The 10,090-nt window shown below is 40.5% G+C and overlaps 1 long non-coding RNA gene across 1 annotated transcript; it reads right to left on the bottom strand.

Moving 5' to 3' along the window:
- Positions 1-4,965: 4,965 nt before the first annotated feature.
- On the bottom strand, positions 4,966-8,129 carry LOC107836765 (uncharacterized). Its single transcript, XR_001662718.1, has 3 exons — positions 7,916-8,129; positions 6,573-6,700; positions 4,966-5,011 (listed from the first exon to the last, which is right to left on the bottom strand). It is a non-coding gene; the product is annotated as an uncharacterized LOC107836765 (long non-coding RNA).
- Positions 8,130-10,090: the final 1,961 nt, after the last annotated feature.

Raw genomic sequence — 10,090 nt, 5'->3', positions numbered from 1 at the left:
TATCCAACCAAATAGAGACTGGAGGCATTAGGGGAGAATACATAATGAAAATCGGCCCAGAATTCCTTAATAGCTGGGGAATGAATGCCCCTGCTGGGCTTGCTAATGAGTTTAAGCTGAGTACTCAGCCATTTGCTTCCTGTTTCCACATATTCATTTCATGCAAATGGTTACTTGTTAGAAAAAGCCACTGTGAACTGGAGAACAAAAACACGTCGGACAATTCCAACACATCGTCGTCTTCTGCAGGAACTATACCGAGTTACGGTACGCAGTGCATTGCAAAAGCATCCATCTGTCATGATCCGTGTTTCTGTGTGTTTATTTTTGAGTTTTTTTCTGTGTAGTCCTGTTCCCTGTGAGTCTGTCTCTGCGTCTTCCCCATTGATTGTTTCCCAGGTGTGTCTCATTCCCTTGATTACCCCATGTGTTTTTAAACCCACCTGTTGTCTTTGTCTCTCGTCGGATCCTTGTCGTATATCATGTTTTGCCTGTTTCCCTGAGTGAGATGTTCCTCGTGCTGTTCCCTGTTGCTCTGTCGTTTGGAAGTCATCATTAAATTCATTCATCTTCATCTTTCCTGGGTCCCTGCGTCCTCTCCTCACCTCAAACCACCATACAATTCATGACACCATCCATGTTTCTACTTTGGTCCTGTCACAACAACTCAGCTGTAGTTTGTCTTACTGAGATTTTATATAATACTAAAAATAAACAGTAACACTTTATTTGACAGGGTGTGCATAAGACTGACAGGACACTGTCATAATCGAGACATAACACCTGTCATGAAGCCGGAGTCTTCATAAATGTTGTTATGAAGAGTAAATAATGACACTTTTAACACAAAATTCATTAAAACTTGTATTAGAGGTCCATTAAAATTCTCAACTTTGCATTAAAAATACCATTATTTACCGAATGACACTTCAGGACAACAGTGGTAAACATTCATGAAGACTCCTTCATCTTCGTGACAGGTGTTATGTCACATTTATGACAAGGACATGTCAGTCTTATGCACACCCCGTCCAATAAAATGTTACCAAGGAGGAAAAACTCACAAGGGTACATAACTTGTGAATTGTGAAGCACAAAAATACATTTTGTTCTGTCCCCTACATTTTTTTTTGTCAAAAAAGGGACTTCTGATGGCTTTCCTTCACCTGTACCTTTCTTCTTTTCACAACAGTCATTATCTGTGGAGGTCACTGCTAATAATTGACATTACCTGCCGTCTGAGCTGCGGATGCCAATAAATTACTCGAAAATTGCTGTTTACAATCTGAGAAAACGTTAGATAACAATAATCTGGTTCCATATTCTACCCAACGGAAGTTTAATTAGCATCTAATTTACACCCCTTAATGGGATAAGCAGCCCCCTTTCAAACCAGTCCGTATTTCTTAACCTTCTCATAAAGCCTCTGTGCCACAGAAAGGCCTTGGCTCTGGAGGGGGAGATCAATAACCCAGCAAAGCCAATGGATTTCTCTAAACTTTTCAGTGGTTTACAGGTTTACCTGGATAAGGAGTTGTAAACTAATAGCTCCAAGCTGCTAAATGATAAACGGAAAGGCAGAGATAAAGACTTTTAAGCTGCAGAGTGCAGATTCAGCGGTGGTTGGCAGGCGTCCACTCAGCACACGGAGGTGTTATCGCCACCACTCAAGGGTGGCTGAAATGCACACCATCAGCAGCAATCTGCAGGAAATTATATGCAACCTCAGATGCTTGCTGTAACAGATTGGGCGAAGCATGTTTTACCTCCGAGGAGGATAGTCTAAAATATCACACAAGAGCCCGCGGCAACAGCTAATGGCTTCAAAATGATTGGAAATGGTGTTTTCATAGTGCAGCAGGCCTGTTTAGTTCACTTTAATTGAACTCCAGTTCATTTATCTAGATAGTCCGGTTAGTTTGTGGAGGTGTGAATGCGCAGTCGAACTCTGATGCGGACCAAAAAAAAAAAAAAAAAAAAAACCCTCTCATCCGATCTGCTGAAAACCCCACCACGACTCTGTTCAGTTGAAGTGAACTCTGGCGCGGCTCGAATGATGCAAGCAGACCAGAGACCAAAAGCAGGAAGTGGACTAAAGCGCAGGGTTTTCTGGGTAAATACAACCGAAACAAATGTGCTTGTTTTGCTGAAGAAATGATTTGTGGTTTTATTATTATTATTATTTTTTTTACCAAAGACAAAAGAGAAACAGTACAGCCGCTAGAATCTAATGCCACTCCATTTCTGCTTACATTTATTTTGCAAAGAAGGAAGTGGAAATTTGTCTCTTCTTCAAATGTTTTTGTGTTGTTTTCTACATTGGTTCTCGGTGCAGCGCCACCACAGGCGAGGAGTTTTTTTGGTTAGTTTAGGTTGTTTGAAAGCAAACCACACCAACTGAACATGTAACAAATGTTGCAGTTTTGGTCCCCAATCGAACTTAGTCTACAGAGTGAAAACGTCCTAATTATCAGAAAATAAAGCACATTCTCATGGGCAATCAAGTCCTCTTGTATCCACCAAGTATGTTTTTAATATTGTGCCCAAGTGTGTATCTCTATTATCTGTGTGTACTGAGATTAATTTGGAAGATGTCTCTTTTGCAATATCACTGTCTTGTTTCAGTGTTTTTCCTATTCAAGGATCAGCTGATCATCTGGCATAAAGGGTTTTGCTCACCGGAGCTTTGGGCTCTCCAGTGAACCACAGTCAGAGGCATCATCCACAAACAGAGAAAACCTGGTGAACTTTAAGTGCCTGGCCTTCCATACGACTTCAAGAACATTTCTGACCTTCTTACTTAACAACGAGGTCAGAAAAGAACCTAAAAATATGTTTACAGCGCTGCAGGCAGTACCTCAGTAAAGGTCAGCCTTCACAATTCAACAAACAAGCAAGAGCCTGGGTAGTAATGTGTCCAAACTAGAATACCCAGGCACAAAAAAAAAAACAAAAGAGAACAAAAAGACTTGTCAAAAAATTGGACAAAAACATCTTAATGGCCCCAAAGACTTTTGGGAAGACATTCTGTTGTTTATCAAGACAAAAGTGGACGTTTTTGGAAGGTGTTACAGAAAAAGAACATCAAACTTATCTGTTTGGTCTAATTGAAATATTACTTAAACATTAAATTTGTTAGGGCTATTAAGAATTTAGGCATCATGACTTAGAAAATTAAATAACAAATTAAAAAAAAAGTTTATTTTTGGGACTTGTAATGTTTGCCAACACACATTCAAGTGTTGTCTTTATCCCAAAACAGGATTTATGAATGAAAGGATGATGGGAACACCATAACAAACCAACAAATATTTCTTCCTAAGTAGGAGCTTGGAAAATAGATTTCTGCTGAAACATTTTTTCAATAATCTCGGTGGGGTTTTTTTTATTTAAATTATGCTTTTTTTCTTAATTTAGTATTAAATTAAGAAAAAAATTTAATACTAAAATTTTTTAGTATTAAAAAGAGTTACTAAAATCTGCCTAGCGAGAAAAAAAAAAAAACAACTCTTCGAAAATGTAACATTATCTGTCTATTGTAACTGGCAGGTAAGTGTGAGCTTACTGAGAGCTAATTTATCTTTTAGATCATCTCTGTTTTTCCAAATATCTATATGATATTATGTCACAGGCAGATTTGAGGAGCTGACAGCATGTGTTCAGGTCTATCAAAAGCACAAAAACATTTTTTTTTCCCTCAACTACTCATTCGCTGCTGACGGCTAATTCTCAGCAGGCTTTCTGCAGCTGAGTGCAGAAAGCTGCTGTATCCTAAGAGCTTTCTTCTGTCTGCATCAGTTATTTTTGTACTTCATTAAGAAGGCTGTTGCAGTAAGACTGATATATTCTGATTCTAGTCACACATCATCCCCAGTATTCTCCCCCCCTTTTTTTTTTTTAATACCGCTTGTGATATTTTACATTTTACCTTTAAATTATGAACACGTTCTGACATTCTACAGAGGCTGAGCTCTCTAAATGAATATCGCGGAATGTCATTCAGATTCCCAGCATGTGAAATTGCCTTTCCAATATAAGGAACAAATCATTTTGATTAGAGTTACATCAAGTGTCAATCTTCGGTTTTCTCCTTTAGCGTCCGTTTCCCTGTTATGTCTGTTTGATATCTTTCTTTCATCCTGACCATCTTCATTTCATTTCTGCTTCATCTTGTTTTTCTCCAGGTGTATTTAACACCTGACTCATTTGATCCACTTTAAGCGGATCAGAGTTTGTTTTGCCTGTTGGTCCAGACCTTTTGTGCATGCCGTGAAAAAGCTCAAGGAAATTCTGATGCAGACCAAACGACCAGACCGAGATTCACGTTTGGAGGTGATCTCTCTCCGCTTTCAAACAAACTCTGGTGCGGTTTCTTTTCTGGTGTGAATACAGACTGGTTTCAATCCAAACCAGTGACATGGCTTTTTGGACTTTACAAGCCACCGTTTCTGGACAAAATGGTAAAAATGAACCCTTTGGTATTGATATATGTGTTGAATTTGCACCCGATCTGCTCCTCTCCCCATCATTTCGGTCCAATGCTGATCAAGGCTGCTGATGGCCTGATGTAGGCATTTCCAAAACTAGAAATATTATATTGCGAAACCCATGTTATATGAGCTGCTCTTAACTTTCAAACTGGTTGTGATAACAGCACAGATGTGCACAATAGAAATGCAACAAGCAGGAATTACAAAGTTTGGTTTTACAGGACATGTGCTCTGTCCTGCCCCCGTCAAATCTGTCCAATGGGAGCAATGATTGTGACTGTGACTTTGTTTACAAATCATAGTCCACTTAGGTATGCGTGAGTGTGTGAGTGTGCATGGTTGTTTACCCTGTGTTTCTCTCCGTGACCTTGCGGTAGACCAGCGACCTATCCACGCTCTCACCCGCCTCTTGTCCAGTGGCTGCTAAACTTCAGGGATGAAGATGTAGCCCATGGATGGATAGATGGATGGATGGATGGATGAATGGATGGATGGATGTTTGCAGGTGCCACTTTGTATTCCTGTTTCAGTCAATGAAAGGAAATATATTGACGTTACAGGTGACATAAATCAGCTGAGCAGCAGTCATAGTAAATGATGAAATGAGGAAATCCTGGCAAATCGAATCAATACTAACTCTCAAGAATAATTTTCCTGCTTTTGCTTTTGGGGTGGGAACCATCACTTGGGTTTATTATGTTTGTGACATGAAAAATAGAAATTATTTACCTCCTGCAGCATCGTGTGTGTGTTATTTATGACGGTTCACTGTTTGGTGTGTGCAGGCTAGTCAGTGGGGTTTTCTGTAAAGACACGTATGGAAACAACCCCCCACTGTGAATGCTGCTGCAGATGTCATGTTACACGTCAGGTTTATGTGTATAGCACATTTCAGCAACAAAGCAGTTCGAAGAGCTTTATGTCATAAAAACATCATACAACCATCAAATATGAAACAAGCAATAAACATTACATTTTGTCAAATATCATCATCAAAATCACAGCCGTAGAATCTCCAGGGAAGGACGAGGAGGCATGAATGTTTACAAGATCAGTCTGCTGAGTTGCTCTTTTTAGGCTTTCTGTCAACAAACTTTTACAGGAACCTTTGATCATATCTGCAGTCAACACACAAACTTGCAGAGGAACGTTACTTCAGCAGCTGACGTCTTACTTTTAGGTTACGTTGATATAAGATCGCTGCCTGGAAACCGCTGGTATTTTTGGACGTTAACTGCGAAAAAGTTCCAAGTTTAGACGACGCCACCAAGACAAATTGAGACAGCTGTAGTTGTCATGCCAGGCCACTAGATGGTGTATGCGCTCTTGATCCTTAGAACTCCAACTCTAGCTAGTTTCCGCTAAACAGTAACCCAAACTGAACAGGTTAAGTAGCACGACACGGCACAGTGCTAAACGGCCATTGTTTCAGTTTGTCATCAGCCCAAATAAACCCTTCAGCCGTGTGTTCTGTGCACGTCGGCTTTCACGCCTCCACTGGAATGTTAAAGAAAAGTTTCATTCAAAGAGTGCCTGTGTCGTGTAAACCAGCAGCCTGATCGCAGTAAAAACCTTCCAGTTTAACTGAAGAGCGGCTCTGTGTAGGGGCCTTGAACTCTGCCATGTTGTCTATATTTTTTTAAAAATAACATGCATCTAAAAGTTTTTCTTGAAAGAAACAACATGTTAAAAACATTATTTTTGTTATATTCCTTGTGCCTCTTGACGGATGTTTCTTTCCCTTTCTGCAGGCATAAAAAAATCGAACGCTCTTCACAGAGCATTGTGTGGAGGGCCCTAATGGTTAGGGAACGCTATCAGCAGCAACAGACATTTTGAGTGGGGCTGTGAATAGCCATCTTACAGTTGGCTGTGCCATAGACTGAGGAATCTAAACCCAGAACCCAATTCACTCAGACACTGTCTGAGATTGATGGGTTGCTGCTTTGGGTGGGTGGGGAGGAGGTCTGTGCATGAACAGAAGCATCTACAGAAAATCAATGGGCTCAATGTTGTGTGTGTGCATGTGTGTGTGGGGGAGGGGGAGAATAAACACACACACACACACACACACACACATACTTGATGCTGGAACTTCAGAATGAAAGACAATATGTCTGACAGGTGTAGACAGATAGTGACAAACACAATGGACCCTTCACAGCATCCTGGCAGTGTGAGACAGGCTGTTTGGACAATGGGCCACTGCTCTGCAAAGAAATAGGAAATCAGCCTGACATCTCAGTCGGTGTGACCATGACTGTATAATGTAGCCGCTGGACTCAAAGTTTCCCCACATCTGATAATGTACCTCTACTAAAATATACAAGTGACTGAATGACTAAAACACATGAAAACAATAGTGACAGTTCTGTTTTGTTTTTAATACAGCGACGTCGGGTAAACTGGTGGGCAGCACATCGAGGTATCGTCAACCTCCTGGTACAATGACGGTCTCTCCAACAAAATCTGGTCTACGTCTACAATAAATGTAATGTGTGATTTAATGACTGTATGGTTGTCAAATTTGTGAGAGCAACCGTAAATAGTATATGAATAAAAAAACCGGTAAGACAGGACAGAATGTAAGGTCGCCATCATTAGGCATCACACTTGTGTTGCGCAACATACAATACAGTAACATGTTGTTATGCTTCACAAATTTTGTAATTTAAGGGGGAATGTTAGGATTTTGCTGCAGAGACAAACTGTGGCTAGTGGAAATACAGAGAAGATATTTCATCAACCAAATATCATAATTTGTTAAATGCATTTTGAATTTGAAACTGCACACACACATTTATACACCGATACACAGATCGGTAGGCAGTTTGGTGTTGAGTGTTTTGCTCAGGGGGAAGCTGAACTCAAACCTACAACCTTCCCATCACAAGACGACTTCTGTTCTCACAGTCGCTACAATGAGGTATAATGTGAATTCTGGGCTCTGAGCTTGAGACGCCACACCCTAACCTTAATTAAAGCAGCGTCCATCATCTTCTTTGCCTCAAGAAACACAACCATTTGAAATTTGTTGTTTTATATGTTCAGACTGTACACTATGACTTGTGCATGACAACTACTAAATGCAGAAGAAGTCATATTGTGTACAGCATGTTGGTAATAGAGGGATTAAATGGTAAGAAATATTACCGTTATTACAACTCCTCTTATCAATGCTGGTGATAATGTTGGACTCCTGTTGACAGTTGTTGGTACTCTTGCCTTCTCCATAGTCCTGGCCCAAGATGTTTTTCCATGGAGTTTGCATGTTGCTGACTGCTATTAATCCCTCATTTGTACCGGAAAATCTCTTGGGACTCGTTGTTTCATTTACAAAGAGTTACATACATTACAACAACTAACATAAAAACAATAATAAAACAATCTACTCAACGCTTCTAAAAATCGATGCCATACATTACCAGCTGAAGGATTTTCACTCTCAGTTCATGTGTGGCTTCTCTCTCTGACTTCATCCTGCAGTCTCTGATTACATAAAAGGAGTCATCTTCAATATAGCAAAGTTCCTTTTTTATCCCACTGAGATCCACTGAGCATTGTGATAACGCTGTGTTTTATTTGTGTGACTTAATTCTGCCAAGACCAAGGGAATCAGTCTCTAGGACGGGTAACCATTGGGATAAAGAGATGACATGCTTCTCATGTGTACAATACTCTTACTTTTCAGTCGTGTTTTGACGGATTCATAATCTTCGTAGTATAGCAAACAATGCGGCTGCCACTTCGTTAAAGGAGAAATCCACATGCGTCTGCTTTGTGTTTACAGTGATGGCGCTACAGGTTTACGATGAAAAGATGAACCGATTTTACAATTGGGAAGAAATATGGAACGCATTTACTGTTGCGGTTTTAATGTAGCAGCGGCGATAATAAGTGGTAGTTTTTCATCCCCGAGGCAGCATATATCCAACCCCCGCCCCCTGCCTCCCCATCTCTTCCCGCTAATAAAGCCCTGTCAGAGGCAGGGCAGGCAGCCAGTCCTCACGGACCACCATGCAGCTGAATAAACCCCTGGCTTATTGATGTGGTGAGGAAATCGTGTTTTTTTTTTTTTTCTAGTCCTTTTGGGGGAGATGACTGTGGAAGCCGCCACTGGATTAGAGGTGGCGGAGGTTTGTGCGAGTGAAAAATGAAATCCGATTTCCTTCAGTAGTGTTCCGGGGGTCGAGGAATATTTCAAGAACTCTGCATGTAGAGAGTCTAGCATCTCTGTCGGTGAAGATGAAAATGAGCTTTCCTCACTTCACTTCATACCTGTGAGACGTATATTTGACTCTACGGCTTACGATGACTAAAAGGTTCAAAGAATTGATTTGAGCTAAGATGCTATTTGATTTGGATTTTCAAGGCTACACGCTTCATGGGTTGTCTCATCCCCCTCTGCCCTGCGAATGAGTCAGTGTGTCATTATGCCACACTAGGAGAAGAAATAGGAAATTAAAAGAAAAGAAAAAAACGAAGAAAGACAATGGCTCTGAATAGGTTATCATAACTGTGCAAGCTTGAAGCATCAAACCTCTTTACATTACAATTTATCCATCACACCCTGAATGATGGAAAAAAGAAAGAAGAATGAATATTTTCTTTTTGAGATCTACTCTGGTATTCTTTGACTATTAAAACCCTGCGATTGTCTCGGGGGTCCAGATGACGGCCTGCGGAGAGGAAGAGGTGGGTGAGAAGTGACTTGGCTTCATTTCCAGTGAAGGGGTGAAGCCGTAAGCCGGTTGGGAAGATTAGATGATTTACAAAGAAATCCGGTTAAATCCCACCATTTCAGTCTCCATCACCTAACAGGCTACACACCTCATGCTGTGTGTGTATGACTGAACGAGGTCAGGACGAACAGAGGTGGGAATACAGCACAGGGATTCTTCATTGTGAATATTGCCTTTGTTTTGTTTTGTTTTGTTTTCTTCAAATTAATATTTTAGCAGAATTTCAAAATGAAAGAAATCGCCCGGTGTCGTGAATTGTGGTTTGTGGTGGTGAGAACGAAAGCTGAGACTCAGATGATGATGACGATGAATTTAATAAAGAGAGCTCAAACACAGTCCAGAAAACAAAAGCTTAGTCCAAAGAAAACAAAGCTCAAAGAAAAACAACCCAACCGGGGTGGGCGGAGAACCAGAAGACAAGGAGGCGGGGTCCGGCGGTCTCCGAATGAATATTTTTTATACAAGTTGAAGACAGTCATCATACTTTATAAGCTTACTGTGAATTCTCTTGGAATTCTTTTCCGCTGATTTGATGCTGAGGAAAAACGAAAAAACACACAAGCAAAAAAAATACATATATATATATATATATATCAATAATAATCCAGGTTGCCATTAAGTAAAAATGCTCGATCGTTTTCTGAAAAACCATTACATGCATGAGTCGGCTCCGCTATCGGGGAAAATACATGTTTGAAGTGAAAGAGAGGCCTTTCAAACTGTCAGAAACGCTCCTGCAACATGTCGATGTCGAGATACTTCACCGCACGTTACCAACAGATCTGCACATGGGTGAATGAAAATGCATGCATTTTTTGAGTGTGACTGGGTAAATTTGACTCTAGTGTAAAGCACTTT

The sequence above is a fragment of the Poecilia formosa genome, unplaced genomic scaffold, assembly GCF_000485575.1.
Source record: "Poecilia formosa unplaced genomic scaffold, Poecilia_formosa-5.1.2 Scaffold82, whole genome shotgun sequence".
NCBI classification, from domain to species: domain Eukaryota; kingdom Metazoa; phylum Chordata; class Actinopteri; order Cyprinodontiformes; family Poeciliidae; genus Poecilia; species Poecilia formosa.
This window is presented reverse-complemented; position numbering and strand designations above follow the sequence as displayed.